General features: G+C 37.4%; 1 long non-coding RNA gene across 5 annotated transcripts in view; it reads left to right on the forward strand.

Moving 5' to 3' along the window:
* LOC138824530 (uncharacterized) overlaps positions 1 to 19,618 on the forward strand; it is a 265,875-nt gene that overhangs the window by 26,200 nt on the left and 220,057 nt on the right. For all 5 annotated transcript variants that reach the window (XR_011371113.1, XR_011371115.1, XR_011371114.1 and 2 more), the window contains exon 3: positions 4,453 to 4,607. This is a non-coding gene — a long non-coding RNA (uncharacterized lncRNA). The remainder of the gene's footprint in view (positions 1 to 4,452; positions 4,608 to 19,618) is intronic.

Here is a 19,618-nt window from a genome sequence, read left to right on the forward strand (position 1 = left end):
TAACATATTATTCTGAAGAATCATGTTCTGTTACTCCTAATAGTGCTCTTCTGACAGTGGTCCAAGCTGCCATTTTACCTACTTTTCCAAGACAAAAAAAAAATCAAGTGCATCTTTGGAGTAAAAGCTTTGGAGTTTTGTTGACATGGGCATTTCCCTGCTGAAGGATATATTTGTAAATGTAGGATATGTTGTGTAAGTGTAACACTTTCATATAATAGGAATCCCAGGAGTCTGTGCGTAACTTCCAGTAAGGTTTTTTTTTAAATTCACTTTAGTCATTCCTAGGGGATCATTTATCCCAGTGGGTTCTGCCTGACCCTTACTTGCTGCTATTGATGAGTTAGAAATAACCTCAAAATAACTGAAATTGGAATTTGACTTTGCCTTCTAACAGGAGATAGAAGTTAAAAAGTTTCAACATAATGCCATCTCATTCACTAAAGGATTGTGTTAATATTAATATATGTAATGCGTGCATTTCATTATTATTAGAAAAAGGCTGGGTGGAGAATTCGGAGTAAAATAATTTAAATGGAAAAGTAGAGAATTGTTCACTGACTAGTTCCTAAATTTGCTTGCAAGGAGAAAAAAAGTTAATGGAAATAGTGTTCTTTTATTATGTTTCCATTCCTCAAAGAAATGGTGAGCAGAGCAAAGAAAGGAAATGTGCTGGCCTATAATTTATCTCTCATTTATATACAAATATGGTTCTGATCGAAATACATTTTGGTAGCTCTGAATGGGGAAAATTTATCAGTGGGAAGAGAAAAACTTGAAAAGGATAATTCTTTAATTATCAATGGTACAAGTCAAGTTCTTTACAGAGTTCATCCCTATACAGAAATCTGAAGAATGGCTGATGCTTTCAGCCTTGTATGACTATGTCTGTTCAGGAGTGTTTTATCTGACTTTGTGGAAGTCCTATTCATCTATTTTATGTGTGTCAGAATTGCTTCTAATGTTTTCTTTTCTCTCCCTCTGCAAGAATTTTCTCTTTAATAAAGAATTCTATTTTTCTGAGGTCATTTTTTTTCTGATGCCTTTCTCTGTGTCGTTAGGTAAATTTAGGGTTTAACTTTTTGGTAGGGGTTGGGAACTATGGTTAAGTTGCTCCTTGTCAATTATTAGAGAAGGAGAATTATACTACTGTATATGCATGCATGAAACAGTCTAGTGACTGCTGCACAGTTTTGTGTATTCCAGGTGGCTCCCATTACTTTCACATTCTTAAATGCTTCTCTGAGCAGAGAACTTCAGGTGTGAAGTGCTTCCGTGGTGGAAGTCTTTGAGCTTCATAAACCACATATATGATCTAGAGTTTGCTATTTGACCTATGGTTCATGTACCAGTTCCATTGACTTCTCCTGGGGAGGTGTTAGGAACAGAGAGTGACAAATGTCCCTACCCCACCACTATGAACCAGGATGTGTGATTCAATAAACTCTCAAGATGGCATATATGTGCATCAAAGTTTGACAACATTTGTTTAGAAGATACTTCTTTACTGGCCCAACAAATTCTCCAAGAGAAGAAATGTAATTCTATTACTCCTAACTGTTATGCACTAGAAGTAAGGATAGAAGTTTTATATTTCACAATTTCACTTACTCTTCACATTGTATGTGAAAGGCTGTTTTGCAACTGTTCCCTTTGATAGTTATTACATTTATACCCAGAGAGGTGAGGTGGTTGGTTCAAGATCACAAATGTGGCATTTGTTTATAATATTGTTGAGACAGGAGGATCTTTATTTTGGCCTTTTATTTTTCTCATCCTGGGGCTTGAACTCAGGGCTGGGTACTGTCCTTGAGCTAGTACTCTGCCACTTGAGCCACAGCTCTGATTTTGTGTGTTGCATAATTGGAGATAAGAGTCTTACAGACTTTCCTGCCTAGGTAGCTTTGAACCATGATATTCAGATCACAGCCTCCTGAGTAGCTAGGACTACAGGTAGGACTACAATGCCCAACTCACATTAACTTTTTAGAAAGTTAATTTTTTAAATACATAGATTGAAAATCATGTTCATGAATAAGGTATTTTTGTACATGTAACCAATGTTTTAATCAGATAAAGCATTTATCTTCTCAAAGATTTATCAATTCTTTACATCAAAACTTTAAGATTCCTTTATCTTAGTTTTCAAACTATGCATTATAGTTATCTGTACTCACTCTGCTGCATAGCACAGAGCAGAACTTCTTATTCCTGTTGAACTAATTTAGGACCCATTGACCAACCTCTTTGCATGATTCTCCCTCTCCATTTCCTGAGAAACTCTGGTACTGACCCTTATATTTCCAACTTGTTTGAGACCACCTTTCTTATGTAACACATATTTGGTAGATTATATGCTGTTTGTCTTTCTAACTTTGTTTACTCAACATGATGACTTCCTACTCCATCCATGTAGTCACAAATGATAATATTTCATTTAGTGTATGGCTGATTTATATTCCCTTAGGTACAGACACCACATTTCCTTTATCCAGAACAGGAGCTTGTACTCTAAGCCTGGGTACTATTCTTTAGCTTTTTCTCTCAAGGCTGGTGCTGTACTATGTGAGCTACTGCTCCACTTCTGGTTTCTTTTTTTGGAGATTAATTGGAGATAAAATTCTATCAGACTTTTCTGCCCTGACAGGCTTTGAATCACAGTAGTCTTCAGATCTCAGTCTCCTGAGTAGCTAGGATTACAGGTATGAGCCACTGGTACCTAGCTTCTGATACTTCTTTGAGATAAGGATAACATTTCTTTCGATATATTCCAAGTAGCGGTATTCTTGGCACATACAGAAGTTCGATTTTGGGCTCCTGTGATGAGGCTCAGGTCCTGGAGCTCTTGCTCAGAGTTTTCTCCTACAACTGATACTTTACCACTTGAATCACTCCTCCAGCTCTGTATATTGCTGGTAAATTCAAGACAGAGTCTTACAGATTGCTTTTGGCCCAGTCTTCTTAAAGCATAGTCCTCCAGATCTCCACTCCTTTCTAGTGGTTGAAATATTCAAACTTTTTCCTTCCTCTTTGTGCCTACTCTTTCAACCCCTCCCCCAAACTACATCTTCTAATACCACCTGAACCATAAGGATAAATAGGAAAATGTGAAAATTGATTGATTTCTGAATACCTTTATAAGCTGGTATAAGCTGGCTTTCATGACAACCCTTCTGGTAGCATTTAAAAATGTGAAAGGCATAAACCAGGGATTCACTCATCTTGAGAAATGCTGCTTTGTTCAGACACATCTTTATTACATGTATATTTCTGATTTAGAGCACCCAATTCAACCAATGCAGGGGGATTGCGAGATAATCCACTAAAGCACAATGAACAAGAAAAAGGATTTGGAAAACAAATCTTAAAAGCAAAGACAAAAAACACATGCTTTTAAAAAAATAAAATTTACTTGTTCTAAACGTGGGATGATGAGAATAGGAATAATTTCACGAGACATTAAAACACAATGTTAAATAAGCCTGGTGTCTACCATTGTGTAGGAATTGGGAAGGGGATAAAAGAAATACAGGATTATTATTATTCAGAAATATGTAATTTTAGTCACATTTGAAGACTAGGACATGGTATATATGTGTATAAATAAAACAAGTATATATGTAAAACAATATATAGGGCTGGGAAGGTTGTTCAGTGGTAGAGTACTTGCCTTGCATGTATGAGGCCCTGGGTTCGATTCCTCAGCACCACATAAGCAGAAATAGCTGGAAGTGGTACTGTGTCTCAAGTGGTAGACCACTGGCCTTGAGCTGAAGAGCTGAGGGACAGAATTCAGGGCCTGTGACTGACAATATATATATATGATAAGTCTAAGACACACACACACACACACACACACACATATATATATATATATATATATATATAAACGAGTCTAAGACTTTTCTCAGTTAAAAAGCTAAATAATAATGCAGAATGCCTTAAATTTATTATTAACAAGGGTAGGTCTTAAGAGAAATAATTAAATCCTAATTAAATCCCTGCAAATACAATTGATGCTCAAAGTTTTGTCCTATGATCAATAGCTATACGAGGCAAAAGTGCTAAACCAGCAAACTGGCTCTTATGCAACTAAAATGTATCATTTTAGCTTCACTTTTATATGGCCATTTTCTGCTTTGTCCTTCCTCAGAGACTTGAAGAATTCTGCCTGGTATATAGTTAGGGAGACAGCCACACTGATTCCAAATTCATGACAGGAGTAGCATGGCCAAGCAGTTGTCTACAACCATGCCAGCCCCCAGAGTATCACAGGAAGAGCTTATTTCCCATCCATTTTCTGTAGCTAGAATAAACTTGGCCTTGAGAAACCAAGTGTCAGAGTTTTTATGGTTAATAAATTCCATGAATGAGAGCAGACTACCATTACAGCCAGGGAGGCTTAGAATACAGTGTTGGTGTGTCTCAGGTTTTTTACTTTTTTCCCTGCAGGTAAATAAATGGAAAAAAAAGGCCATTCAGAGATCACACTTCATGATCCTTAGGAAATCAATACAGGTCAAGAGGGAAGACTTATTTCTGAAAACTGGAAAGCAGAAAATCAAGATAATTTTACCTTTTTTTGTATCTACAGAACAAAGACAAAGGTAGGAACTATATTTTGTAACACATGAGATAAAAAAGAAAGCCCAACTGCATTGAAGTTAATAATATATATATATTCTTTCTCTGTGTACTTGTTTACAATTTACTTCTATTTAAAGCTGGGATAAATTAGATAACACTGATCTTATTTTCTAATGTTGCCATCTTTTTATACCTGTTGGGTAATCAACAAAATACCTACCACCCAAGAAAATGGGTGGTAATACCTTGAAATGCAGTGAAACATTTCATTGTAATGCAGTGAAACAGCCGACTGTCCAGCTGTTAGCTGCAGGTCAGGTATATGCCCCTTGCTTGCAAACATGAAATTATCACAATTCTGGCATATTGTTTCAAATTTAACGCCAACAAGTAATTGTAGAACTGAGTAATGTGGACCTGAAGTATTGTGGAACTGAGGCAAATTACCTTTATAGAGATAAAGGTAGACGCAAGCTCAAATCTTCACAGAAATAAACTATAAAGTCAAAAGAAGAGGTATGGCTCGAGTGATAGACCATCAGCTTTGAGAATAAAAGGTAAGGGAGAGAGCAAGGCCTTGAGTTCAAGTCCCAGCACTGGCACACACACACACACACACACACACACACACACACACACACACACACACACACACACACACACACACACACACACACACACACACACACACACACACACACACACACACACACACAAATGCATATCCTGGTCTAATTTACATGATAATGTTCCTGAGCACAAAATGATAGTGTCCAGGATAGCTGCATTGTCAGGTCTACATTGTGGGCATCTGTAACATGGCTAGAAAGAGGAACGAGGAAATGCTGATGGGTAGTTGGTTTATGCAGTCGGTTCTAATTCATTTTTATCCATTTAATTTGATATCTTAAAGGTGAGTTTAATGGATGATAAAGCTCAAGGAATTCTGGAGTACAGTAGTTACTGTCATGCATTTATTTTCATTTTCCAAAATTTGCTTGATATATTGCTTCCAATAATTTTTATCTTTCACTCCTTTTCACTTGTTTTAGAGAATTTTTTGATGATGCTGTCGATAGCACTGTGTTTACTCTAACCATGGCAGAAATTTTTAGTCATTTTTAAAACATAAACTTTTGTTTTGTGAGCTCAAAACAAACCACCTCCCACAAGTTCTTGCTTAAGGACAAACACTAATAGATGTGTGTACACTGGTAATTTGAGTTTGTGTTATATTGTGACTAGCTTATATATAGTATCTATTTTGTATTTTATAGACACAAATATGTATGTTTATTTTATTTAATTAATTTTATTTATTTAATTAATTTATTTATTAATTAATTTTATTTATTTAATTAATTTATTTAATTAATTTTATTGTGTTGCCCAGTTCCTATTGTAAGGTAAATTATCAGAGAAGCCACATTTTGGAAGATGAAATATTGAAATCTATATTACTCAGCTAGCAACCCACAGATAGCCAGTTGTTACAAAGGCTTACAGGCCGCAAACACACTTAACACAGCTAGGAAACAGGCCAGAGAGGAAAGAGAGAACAAAAACTATACCAATAAACCAATTCAGCTCCCAATGGAGAGCTCAATTGGGACACCATGGTGACTGGAGACAGGACACCGAACCCCACCTCGGAGATCCGTGGCATGGCATCATGGCGTCGACGCTCTTCCAGGCCTAAATCAGGTCTGGGCAGGGGGCAGCGAATACCTAGTCCCAGACACTGACTGACAGATCCAGCAAAATATCAGCCAAGTCCCGGGGCATCACCCTCCCCTGCCATGAAAACAAGATAGCATCAGCATTTCTCTGAAGCAGACCTCTCCTAGGATGGCTTGTCTCACTTCCAGACCTTGGAGCTGGGTAGACAACCCCTATCTCCTGTCTAGGCACCAGGATGGCTGCAAGCAATTATTTAGGCTCAGCCACCTTACTTCACCATCTAACCCACAGAAGAAAGCATTGCCTGGTTTGACCTGTGTCAAGTGTGCAGAGGACAGACTCAACTCAGTTTATTTGCTAATGAAAAAAATTAATCCAAATTCCATTTGAGACTCTGGGGCTGGTTAGCAATTCAGATCTGCCTTTCAAAAACTGTAAGCAATTCTTTGATGTGACTGAAATTGAACAACGTCAGCAACTGGATGATGTCACCTGTTTATTGCCACAATTCACTATTGAAATAATGCAATGGCAGAGTCCCAGAAATAGCACAAAACAGAGACAAATCAGCTAGTGAATCTCAATAACAAACACATATAATTATTCAACCTTTTTCTTTCTAATAGTCTCTTGTCTAATCCCATTTATTAATTTATGATATTGGGTGACATTATACATATCGCTGTGAAATTGATAAATTGGTATATTGGTAAAATTGAAGTGCTTCCTATGACCATTTCTAAAGTATGGTTTTGTCTTTTAAAATGGGCTCTATTCACCTAAAACTATTATCCAGGGCTCTATCTGTGGTACTTTGGTGGTAACACTGCATCGCTTAAATTGGAAGTTAGTTTGAAAAATGCTGAGCCAAAGAAAAATTCCCATTGACTTTATGATGAATGGCTAAGTTTTCCAAAGGCTCGGTATGCCAAGATATTCCCTACTGAGCTTTTATGCAGGCCGGGTTGTTTCTGAAATCAATGCTCTTGACTAATAGAATCCAGCATTTCCCTGTCAAATGAACATTGACAACATTTCCTTCCTGTGATGTGTAGTTCAGATAACTTTTTGAATACAATGTCCTTGTGGTTGATGCTTCCAAAATAATTGTTCTGATTTCTGTATGGACAGTTGACATATTGTCTCTAATTCCTATTTTCTACCTGCAATGGTTTGAATCTTAAAGATGCCTAAAGGGTTATGGTCTAAGGCTAGGTCACCAGCCTGAGGCACTGAATGGAGAAAGGGAAGCCTGGTGGAGTGGAGCAGTGTCACTCAGAGTGTGCCCTTGAAGGGGATATTGGAATCCAAACTCCTTTTCTTCCCTTCTCCATGAGGTCAGTGGCTTTCTTGGCCACAGGATAAACTCATAGTCAGTGTGGGCCACAGGATCACAGACTGAACCTCTGAAACAGGTCTTCATTTTTAAAGTGGTTTTCTCAGGTATTTTGGCACAGTAATGAGTAGCTAACATTCCACCCCAACCCTTCTGCTTTTTCAAGTCAACCATTTGGGAATACTTCCCAGGGTAGGTAAATGACCATAATATTTGTATGTATAGGAAGAGTCAGGCCATATGTATGTTAGCCTGATAGACAAGTTTGTGTGCTGTGAGAAAGGCAACAAAAGTATAGGAACAGGAGATAGTATGTGTGAATATAAAAAAAACCCTAAACACATTATTTATGTCTGATGGTATAAAGAGGCAAATGATCACAGTTGTGATCTTCAAATGTGATAGTCTCTCGTTTCTTGACTTCTCACAGTTTGAGAACATACAAGGCTGAATCAGATGATGGTTGCATGCAAACCTCCAGAAAAGATAAGCATATTTTGAAGGATATGCATATTTTTTAAAGATGTGAATTTTGCTTTAAAATACAAAAACATTTAACAAAGTGTACCAAAAGGACAGAAAGAATTAGACAATGGGAAAAAGTGGGGAAGAAAGGAAGTCAAGAGCTGAAGAAGGAAGATAAAAATAAAGCGAGGGAGGCCAAATGCCAGTGGCTCACACCTGTAACCCTAACTATTTAAAAGGCCGAAATCTGAGGATCACAGTTCAAAGCCAGCCTAGGCAGAAAAGCTTGTGAGACTCTTACCAACAAATAATCACCAAAAAAGCTGAAAGTAGCTGGGCACCAGTGGCTCATGCCTGTAATCCTAGCTATTCAGGAGGCTGAGATCTGAGGATCACGGTTCAAAGCCAGCCTGGGCAGGAAAGTCCGTGAGATTCTTATCTCCAATAGCCACTAGAAAACCAGAAGTGGTGTTGTGGCTCAAGTAGTAGAGCACTTGCCTTGAGCTGAAGAGCTGAGGGACAGTGTCCATACCCAGTGTTCCAGTCCCACAACTGACAAAAAACAAACAAAAAAAACCCCAAAACCTGAAAGTGACCTGTGGCTCAAGTGGTAGAGTGCTATCTTTGAGCAAAAAGGTCAGAGACAATGTCCAGGCCCTTAGTTTATGCCTCAAGCTCATCACAAATAAAGCATGGATAGGATAAGGAAGGAAGGAAAAAAAAAGGAAGAAGGAAGGAAGAAGGTAAGAATAGAAAGAAGGAAGACTGTAGGGAAGAAGAGTAGGAGAAGAAAAGAAAGGAAGGAGAGAAAGAAGGAAGAAAACACATTTTCAGATGGTCAAGAAAAATGAGTAAATGAAGAATAAATAAGTACAGAAATGTAAGAGAGTCATTGATGAAATCTTAGCAAATCTATGCTTTGAATCATAAGCTGTGTTCTGTCCAGCAGAAGACAGAAACTGCAAATAAGAAGATGAAGTAACTTGTAATCTTTGGAAATTCATTGGAAGTCCCCAGGTAGCAGAACACTACAGAAATATTTACATTTTGAAAATAACTCCTATGAACTGAAATTTCTGAAAGAGTGTACTTTAGGGATGATGTAAGGCTTCTCAAAAGTGATTTTTGATCATATACAATGTTTACCTGGTATGTCAAACTTAGAATTATACATTTTATTAAAAAAATAGCTTTCCCCAAGACTCTATTAAAAATAGCTAAAAGAAAAGAGTTATGGTTTAGGAAGCTCAAGGTCTTGATTTCAAACCTAGATTTCAACACAAACAAATTTTCATCAAAAAGGAGTGAATTGTGGGGTTGGGGAGTGGCGAATGGCTGCCTTTCCACCAGACAGATTCTAGTGCAATGCTTCCTATAGAGTGTTTATAGAAAAAACAAAAACATTGGTGCCTCAATTCAGTCACTGACAAATGACAGAATTATAAAATGATTTCCCTAAGATCAGAATCTGAGCCAGATAATGCAGAAACGTATGCTTTAGACAGAGTGCAGCTTTTTAGGATGCACATGGTTCCCTATGTGTTGTGTGAAAAGATTCGTGTGTGTGTGTGTGTGTGTGTGTGTGTGTGTGTGTGTGTGTGTGTGTGTGTGTGTGTGTGTGTATCCTAGAACCAGAGCCGGTCATTGAACTTCTTTTATTTAAGGTCAGTGTTCTACCATTTGAGCCACAGCTCCACTTTAGGCTTTTTTAGTAGTTTATTGGAGATGAGAGTCTCACGGACTTTCCTGCCCAGGCTGGCTTCAAACCACAATCCTCATATCTCAGATATGATTACAGATGTGAGCTATCATTGCTTGGCAAGACTTCCAGCATTAATTGCTGTTTAAAAGAAATTCTCATAGCTGAAGAGATCCAGTAACCAATCACGTGGAGAAGCACCTACAAGTATGGACATCAAGGACTTGAGTTAGAGTACAGAATGAAATCATTGGTATTAAGAATGAGATTCCCTGTTGTACATTTTTCCTGATATCGTTCTTTGTTTAGCTTTCTATTTCTTGGGTACCCATAAAGCTTCTTGGACTTTGATCTTCTTAGTTCCTATTTGAAAATGGTATTCGAGTCAAGGTTTTTGAGCATCTCAAGTAAGACATTATATACATAAATCTGGGCATGGTGGTTCATGTCCATAATTCTCTGGAAGATGAGATCAGAAGATTGAGGTTTAAAGTTAGCCTTGACAGCAAAATCTGTGAGATTCTTATCTCCCATTAACCAGAAAAAAAGACAGAAATGAGCTTTGGCTTAAGTAATAGAGCACTAACCTTTAGTAAAAACCTGAGACATCACCCAGGTCCTGATTGTAAGCCCCAATCCCAGCACACACACACACACACACACACACACAGATATTTTACAATAAAACATTTTGTAAGCAGAAAAATGGTAAATGATGAATTAGTGCAAAGGGTTATTATTGCTATTATTATATATTGTTAATAAGGGATATTTAACTGTCTGTGGCTTTTCATTTCATTGACAACCCCAACCAAACTTGTAAGTATGTATGGAGTGAAATGAGTGCAAAGAGGCCATTGCGCTTCCTCCAGTCTTTGTTCCAAAGTCCTTTGCAATGTGACTCTGTCACCTTGTCCATCAAGGAGTATCTGATTGATCAAGATGCATTGCACTCACACACTGACATGTTGAATTGAAGCCCCTTCATACACATACTTAAGGATAATTAATAAAAAATGATAGAAGGAATGTCTATTTCTCCCTTTTCAAATCTGCACTGCTTTGGAAGTTATAATGGCTGATGGTATACAGTGGAACTGACACTACACAACTTTCAGCCTACACCCCAGGAGATTTCCATCCTTGCTCTTGTTCTGCTAAAACAGCCATTTGAAGCAGCTTAGCCTTGCTTACTGGAGACAGACATGTGACCTGACTCACAGACAGCATGAGATCCATGAAGGGAGCCATAATGGACTATCAGGCTCTAGTTTAGTATCCAGATGTTTGAGGAGAATAAGAAACACCAAGCAAGTAGAAGAGCAACACTGCGCAGACCTAGAGTCGTTCCAACTGCTAAGCAAGGAGAGACAATGCGGCATATCCTTCAAATTTGTGCTTAATTTAGCCCCTGCTTAACTCTCAAGTGTGATTTCATTTTTGTCCTTGTATTCCAGGCTCTACCTGTATCAAGTTACTTTGGTTTCATTTCAAAGACAAATTTCATGTTTCTTGCCTTTATCCGTGTGTGTTTGTGTTTGTATGTATGTGTGTGTGTTCTGGTACTAACATTTTAGCTTGGTGCCTCTCTCACTTTTTAAAAAATAAATTTCATTGGCAAGGTGATGTACAGAGGGGTTACAGTTACAGTTATGTAAGTAAGTCACATGTCTTTTTCTTCTCAAGCTAGTGCTCTATCACTTGGGCCACAGCCCTGCTTCTGTTTTGTTTTTGCTGGTTAATTAGATATAAGAGTCTCTCAGATTTGTTTTTCTATCACAATCATCAGATTTTAGTTTCTTAGTAGCTAGGACTATAAGACTAAACTACTGGTACCTGGCTGGATGTGTTACTTTTTATCTTACATTATGGATATAAGCTTTGTGATGAAAGGAGATGCTTACAAAACACTTTGATTTATGAAGTACTTTGAACTGGTGTCTTCTATACATCCCTGAGATGTCTGCAGCATAGACATTCCACTTTCAGCCAATGAGGTTTATGGTGACAATAGATTCACCTAATTTAATATCATGACAGAATAGAACTAAACCAGTACTTACTTTCAAACCTTCCAGCTTGAGCCCAGTGCTCTTTCTTCTTTACCCTGTTTCTGCCATAGTTATGAAATACAGATTCTGAAATACATGTTTCTCTCATAAGCAGGGAGTCTGTGTACTTGCAGTTAAAGTAGTAAAAAGATAACCACACTGATTTTAATCATAAAAATGGATTCCAATTTCCTCCCATGACCATAAGTATACTGACTCCCTGATATGAAATTACTAAAGGAAAGTATGTTATAACTATCCATTGGAGCAATCACAGGAAGAAGAGGCCTCTGATATTCTTTCAACTTAGAACAATTCCAGTTCTGCCAAGAAGCCAGCAAATTTGTCTTCGGTCTATAATGTAATCCTTTTCCATTCCTTATTATCCTGCTTCAGAACAAGCTCTGTGAAATTTGTATAAGGAAATAGGCCCCTGTAGAAAGAACATACCTTAAACTCCAGAACATATTTTGCTATTCAAGTTTTGCCTTTTCCTTTTTGAAAAAGTATGGAAGGAATAACACCAGGAGTCAAGCCACAGTTAGAGGTGTTTGAAGTACAAGCTTTCAACCACTTCACTGTGCTATTCCCTGAGCATTAATCACTATTGCCATCCACATAATAGACTTGAAGGACATGGCTTTTGTAGAAGCAGGGAGGGCCTCTTGAGCACTTTCGATTTATTATTTGCAAAATTCATCTTACTGTAATCTTTGGCATTGCAACTTTGTATAATCTTAGCTAAGGCACTGCAATTTCTTAGGCAAGAATATGACCACACTTAATGAGCTTTCTGGTCAAGTCCTGGTACTCCCTGATTATTAAGCTTCTTATTCTCTTTAGATCTTGAGTTACAAAGAGGGATTTCAAAGAGGAATCAGTGATTTGAGTCTGTAAGGACTGTGGCATTGCCCTGGCAGTGACATGCCTCGCCAATCTGCTGTGTGCCTGGGGCTTTTTCAGAAACTCTTCAATCACTCCTTTGGGAAAGGGAGGCTGTTTAATATTCTTTTCTATTCTGCAGACCTCTCTGCAGGAATCAGCCCTATGGGAATCAGTGAAAAGGAGAGCCAGTCAAGCTGCTTTTGCTTTCCTTATTCAGCGAGGTCACTTAGAAGCTAGGATTGCAACTGGATGTTGCATAATTGTTGCCGGTCCCTACATAACCTCAGTATTAATATTAATTAAAAGCATTAATATTCTACCAGAAACGTGTAGATATTCTTTTGCCTGCCAACCATTCTCTTGTTACAACTTTAGTTTCAGAAAGGTCTTAAAGTCATTTGGATTTGAAAAGCAGGGTTTTTTTTTTAATTGTATGAAAATAACATACACGAGTTGCTGTAATAAGAAGATGATATTGTGGGAGGATTTCCAAACTAATCCATCTCAATGAAGAAAAATGACACCTTCTGGGTAGATACTCCAGAGATGAGCTGGGAGGAACATGAGCTAAAGGCCAGCCTTGGCTATCTAGTGAGCCCCTGTCTCAAGAAGCAAAGCAAAATAAAGAAAAACCAAGCAGAACCCCAGATCCCCAAAAGCTAGGAGGGAAGTGTGCCCTACATGTGTAAATACTTTTTTCTCTCCTGACGTCCATTCATACTTTTTTGGGGGGGGGATGGGGTTCGGTCATGGGGCTTGAAATCTGGGCCTGGGCACTGTCCCTCAGCTCTTCAACTCAAGGCTAGTGCTCTACCACTTGAGACACAGTACTACTTCCTGTTTTCTGGTGGTTAACTGAAGATAGGAGTCTCATGGACTTTCCTGCCAGGGCTGGCTTTGAACCACAATCCTCAGATCTCAGCCTCCTGAGTAGCTAGGATTACAGGCATGAGCCTCCGGTGCCTGGCTACTTTTTTTTTTTAAGTAATGGAAACTACTGAATTTTAACAGTATCCATAGATACTCAGTTAAAGACTCAAAGCTTGCTTCTATCACTCAATTGAACTCTCACCAGAAGCTATCGGATATAAATAGTCCAGTTAATTCCCTCGTTATATATCTAAAACAAAAGCAGACATATCCTTTAATTTTATTTTTGTTCCAATTTTGGCATTTGAACTCAGGGCCTCAGGCTTGGCTTTTACTTTCATGGGGGGAGCTCTCCCACTTGAGCCATGCCTCCAGTTCCAACATTCTGTCTTTTATACATCCTGGTGCTGATGCTAGCTGTAACTGAGAGTAAAAGGTTGATGTTGGTGATTAAAACCCCTAATGTCTGGATACCTGAAATGGCAGAATTGCCAGTCAATTGCTATACTACTATGACTTCTAAGATGAGAAGGAATAAACTTACCATTTTTTTCTGAGATTGTCCTTGTTTTAGTCTAAAGGTTACTACCTTTTATTGACTCACTTTGGCCCTGATGTGATGATCTTGAGAAATTTAGAGAGCTAAAGCATTGCCAGCCACAGTTGGATTGTGGGAAAGCTAAAGATAATTCTTGAAAGTTATTGTAATTATGTGGTAAAATCTGTGCAGTGGCTAGATGGGCTTCTTTTTGAGCTCCAGTCCCTCTGAGTCTCAATTTTATCATCTGGAAAGTAATGAAAATAATAATACGTGCCACACAAGGTATATGTGAGGATTCAGAGAAATGATAGATATGAAAAGTCTGGTGCAGAGAGTTTCTCAATAATGCTAGTTCTTTTTCTTATGTTTTAAAGCATAGACTCCATAGTTCTGTCCATGGAATAATCTATCTCTTGGTAAAATTTACTTTCAGCTTTAGCAAGTTTTTTTCTCTGTTTAAAGATTTGTTTTGCTGACAATGGTACTCGGTATTGATTAAAGCCAGTGTAGTAGTCTAGTTCACATCTTAACTCTCTGCTCTTAAAATTAGAGAAAGTCAGTTTAATCTAGTCTATTCTTGTTTTCTCTTTAATCCAAGAATTCTGAGAGCTGGTAAACCTTCAATCAATCTGAAAATAGTTTCTATTGGGTGGGTGAATGCCTGGCTTAGGAGAAAAAAATTGGCATGCTATTTTGCAGAGTATAGCTTTTAATGTCACATAGCAATAAAATGCTTTGAAAAGAAGCATAAAACATGGTTGAGCAACCTTGAGTCAGTCCAAACTTAGATCAAATCCTGGCTCTTTCTCAATAAAACTAAAAGTTGTTCATATTCTCTGAATTTTGTTTTTCTTAATTCTAAAATAGAAGATGGCAGTGTTTTTACATTGTAAGTAATTATACCACCTTGAAATACTGTAGCATAGATTCAATGTCTCATGCTGTATGTGTAAGCTTCTGGAACATAGTAGACTCAAAGGGAAGTTGGCATATATATGTATGTGTGTGTGTGTGTGTGTGTGTGTGTGTATACATATATATATATATATATATATATATATATATATTTGTAATTGAGGGACCTTTTAACTTTTAGGTTCATGATGCCCACTAGAAAGTAAACCCTGAATCAGTCTGAGCAAATGAGATTCATCCTATAAATATGTAAATTTAAAACATTTCCCAGGGCTGTGAATGTTACTAAGTGGTAGAATGCTTGCCTATCATGTATAAAGCCCTGGGTTCAATTCCTCAGTAACACTTAAGCAGAAAAAGCCAGAAGTAGCACTGGCTCAAGTGGTAGAGTGCTAGGTTTGAGCAAAAGAGCTCAGGGACAGTGCCCAGTCCCCAAGTTAAAGCCTCACAACTGTCAAAATAAATAAATAAATAAATAAATAAAATATTTCCAAAAACTAGATGTTTATATTTCCTTTTAGTTTTGGAGAATCGATACATAAACCTCTTATCTTTCGTTAATATGAAATACCTGTTTTCTTTTATAAGCTATGGTATCAAGGATTCCTTACTTGCAATACATTGTATTTTAAATAAAAATCATTCATTATATATAAATAGTGTGTAAGGTTAGAGAGAAATTTGGGACAGAAACTCTGTAGACTGATTCACTCCCATTTCCAATTCTTCCCTCTTGCTTATTAGGAAGAGTAAAGTGGAGTACTAGATTCTCGTGCAGAAATATATCCACAGTCCTGATAAATAGGTAGACATGGAAATCTGCCATGATGATTTAGGGGAACATATTTTTAAGAATAGAGAAAGAACATCGTGTATGAAATGAACTCTTTCAGATTTGGCCCTACTATTTTCATCTTTTCTCATATGTGAGCTTATGCTTAGAAGTGAAGAAGCCATCTCGAAATTCAATTTGCTAAGAATAGTGGAGTTTAAACACATAAAGAATGGGAGTTGCAGTGTTTCTCAATGAAACAGCAGAAATAAAACTTCAATTATTACAATAATAACAAATACTTACTGAGTGTCAATCTGTCTATCACAAATATGCTCCTTGATGGAAGCAAGCGGTAGAGCACACAGAAATGTCTGCTCTTGAGGTTATTACACTTTAGTTTTGGAGGATAAATGGGAAGTAAATTTATAGCCTGCAAGCTTATAGTTCTTCTCTCTTTCTCTTTCTCGTTCTCTTTCTCTTTCCCTTTCTTTTTCTTTCTCTTTCTCTTCCTCTTTCTCTTTCTCTTTCTCTCTCTCCCCCCTTTCCATCTCTGATCAAAATAATATGTTAAAAACCATCGGGAGAAAAAGGAAGCTATAAACTGTTAGGTTATGGGTATGTTTCACTGCTCACAAAAATCCATAAAGGATCCAATCTAGAAAGCAGGAGGTGGCTTGAGTGGCATGTGGTCTTATAACTCATAGCATAAGTTGGGATGTTTATTGATGTGGACTCTTGGGATAGTATCATTTTGTTCAGAGCCCTGGGTGTAGACTGATTGCTCAGCATGCTAGCTCTTCTCTTGACAGGAGGCAATGAGTATTAGGAAAAATTCTCATCTGCTTTCTTTTACTCAAATATTGTTTATATAAAAGAGAATTATATGTGATTATGTTATAGATATATTTTACATACATTATGCTATTATATCACATGTTCAAGGTACTGTAACTTGGGTGCCTTGTTACCTGCAAGTAGAAATATTTCTAATCGAAATAGCAATAGCAGCAAGAGGTAATGAACCAACATTTCTTTTAGGCCATGTTTCAAACTCTGATATAAGCCATTTATATGTCACAACATGTTATCTGCAATTGTAACCTTATGGGATAAGTAATTTATTATCCCCCTTTTAAAAAACTCATTGTACCCCTAACAATAAATCTTGAAAGAAACAACTGCCCAGTTAATAAGTGGGCTGAAGACTTAAAGAGAGACTTCTCTGAAGAGGAATAAGAATGGCCTATAGACACATGAAGAAATGCTCAACCTCTCTAGCCATAAAAGAAATGCAAATCAAAACAACATTGAGATTCCACCTCACCCCAGTTAGAATGGCTATAATCAAGAACTCTAATAACAACAGATGCTGGAGGGGATGTGGACAAAAGGGAACTCTACTGCATTGTTGGTGGGAATGTAAAGTTGTTCAACCAGTTTGGAAAGCAGTATGGAGGTTCCTCAAAAGACTCCACATAGATCTCCCCTATGACCCAGCAATCTCACTTTTGGGCATTTACCCAAATGATCACAAACAAGACCATAATATTGCTACCAGCACAACTATGTTTATTGCAGCATTATTTACCATAGCTAAGATATGGAACCAACCCAGATGCCTCTCAGTAGATGAATGGATCAAGAAACTGTGAGATATATATATAAATAGAATTTGATTCCTCCATCAGGAAGAGTGACACCACCCCATTTGTTCAATGGAAAGACTTAGAAAAAATTATATTAAGTGAAGTAAGCCAGGCCAAAAGAAAGATAGGTCCCATGGTTTCCCTTATTTGCAATAACTAATATATGTCTAGGATAATCTTACCAGACAAGTAGATGAGGTCAAAAGCTATGGACATATGACCATATAAGATGATGCTAAGTAAAATGAACCCCAAGATAGGGACACAAGAGGTTTTATCTTTCTTGTTGTTTTCAATGTACTTATAATGTAGTATGTGATCTTTTTGTTTCTTTTATATGTTCTTTCCCCATAGTATAACCCCTGTTTTCACTGTATTTGATTCCATTGCCCTGCATCTTGTATATACATTTGTCTAATTTGGGGAGGAGAAGGGAAATAACAAAAAGCTGAAATAAGGAAACAAGTTGACCCATTGTAACAATGAAATGTACAAGATACTATGTTGAAAATGAACTTTATAACTTTGGTGTGGGGGAGGAAGAGTCGGGGTGGTAGAGGGAAAGAATGGTAGCATATAACTCTATTGTGTATATATAACACATCTTCTTGATCCATTCATCTACTGAGGGGCATCTGGGTTGGCTCCATATCTTAGTTCTGGTAAAGTAATGCTGTAATTAACATGGTTATTATAACTTTTGTGGAAAAGAGTACTAGGTGCAGTTTTTTAGTACATAAATAATAACCTAGATTTAAATCTTAAATTTGAATATTTTACCTAGCAAGCATCCTTGATAAAAATGGGTCAACCAGTATCCTTGTTTCAGCATTTTGGAAGGGAGGAGTTGGGGAAGTGGAGAGGGAAGGGATGGTAGGGGAAAAACAAGGAGGGGGTAACAATGCTCAATAGGAAATGTACTCATTACCTTACTCATGTAACTGTAACCCCTCTACACAGTATCTTTACAACAAAAAAAATTTAAAAAGCATTCTTGATTATTTTTCCTTTATTCAGACAACAACAATTGTTTTTTCAAGTTCTGGGGCTTGAACTCAGGGCCTGAGTACTGTCTCTGGGCCTCTTTTTGCTCAAGGCTAGTGCTTTACCACTTGAGCCACAGCACCACTTCTGGCTTTTTCTGCATAGTTGATTGGAGATAAGAGTTTCATGGTCTTTCCTGCTTGGGCTGACTTTGAGTTGCAGTCCTCAGATCTCAGCCTCCTGAGTAGCTAGGAAGACAGGTGTGAGTCACCAGAACCCAGCTTAATGAATGTTTTCTATATGCTAAGCATTCTGCTATATATTTGGGAAATGGAATGGTAACCAGGATATAATTTAATTTCGGGGGGGCGGGGGAGGTTGGAGATTTAAGCACAAGTCTCAGGCAACAAAAGTAAAGTACATGAATAGGATTGAATGAAGCAAAGGCTGCGGAACAGCAAAGGAAACAATCAACAGAGTAAAAAGGAGTAGAGGATGGGAGAAAGTATTTGAAAGCTGTGCATTTGATAAGGGGTTATTTCCATAACATAAAGAACTTGAACAACTTAATAGTGAGGAAACATTCTAACTTAAACTGGCAAGGGACAAGATCCTGTATTTTTTCAAAAGAAGACATAAAAATTGCTCACAAGTACATGAAAAAATATTTTTCTATGACTAATCACTAGGGAAATGCAAATGCATTGTACTTTTGACTTCAGTACGGTATCACCTGACACCTGTCGTATTGCAATTATTAGTTAAAAGAAATATAAGAACAATGGAAGGAATGTGGACAAAGGAGAATCTTGTTGATGGGAATGCAAAATTGATATGGGTATTATGAAAACTGTATAAAGGTTCACCAGATAATTAAAAAATAGAACTACCATGTGAACCCATAGTGTTTATGTTGGTGTGACATTCTGTTATTATAACAAATACCTGAGATAATTAACTTAAAATGAGAAAAATCTTGTTTGGGCTTACAATTTTGGAGCTTTCAGTCCATAACTGATTTCCTCAGTTGTGTCTGAGTCTATGCCAAAGCACTGCATTGTGGATGTGGTATAGTAAAATCTCATCTAATGCCTGGAAGTTGAAAAGAAAAAAAGAGGAAGAAGTTGAGGGTCCTAGTATCCCCTTTAAGAGCAATGACATCCCTGTTTTATTCCTCCACACAT

The sequence above is a fragment of the Dipodomys merriami genome, unplaced genomic scaffold, assembly GCF_024711535.1.
Source record: "Dipodomys merriami isolate MVZ:Mamm:240054 unplaced genomic scaffold, mDipMer1.0.p SCAF_13, whole genome shotgun sequence".
NCBI classification, from domain to species: Eukaryota; Metazoa; Chordata; class Mammalia; order Rodentia; family Heteromyidae; genus Dipodomys; species Dipodomys merriami.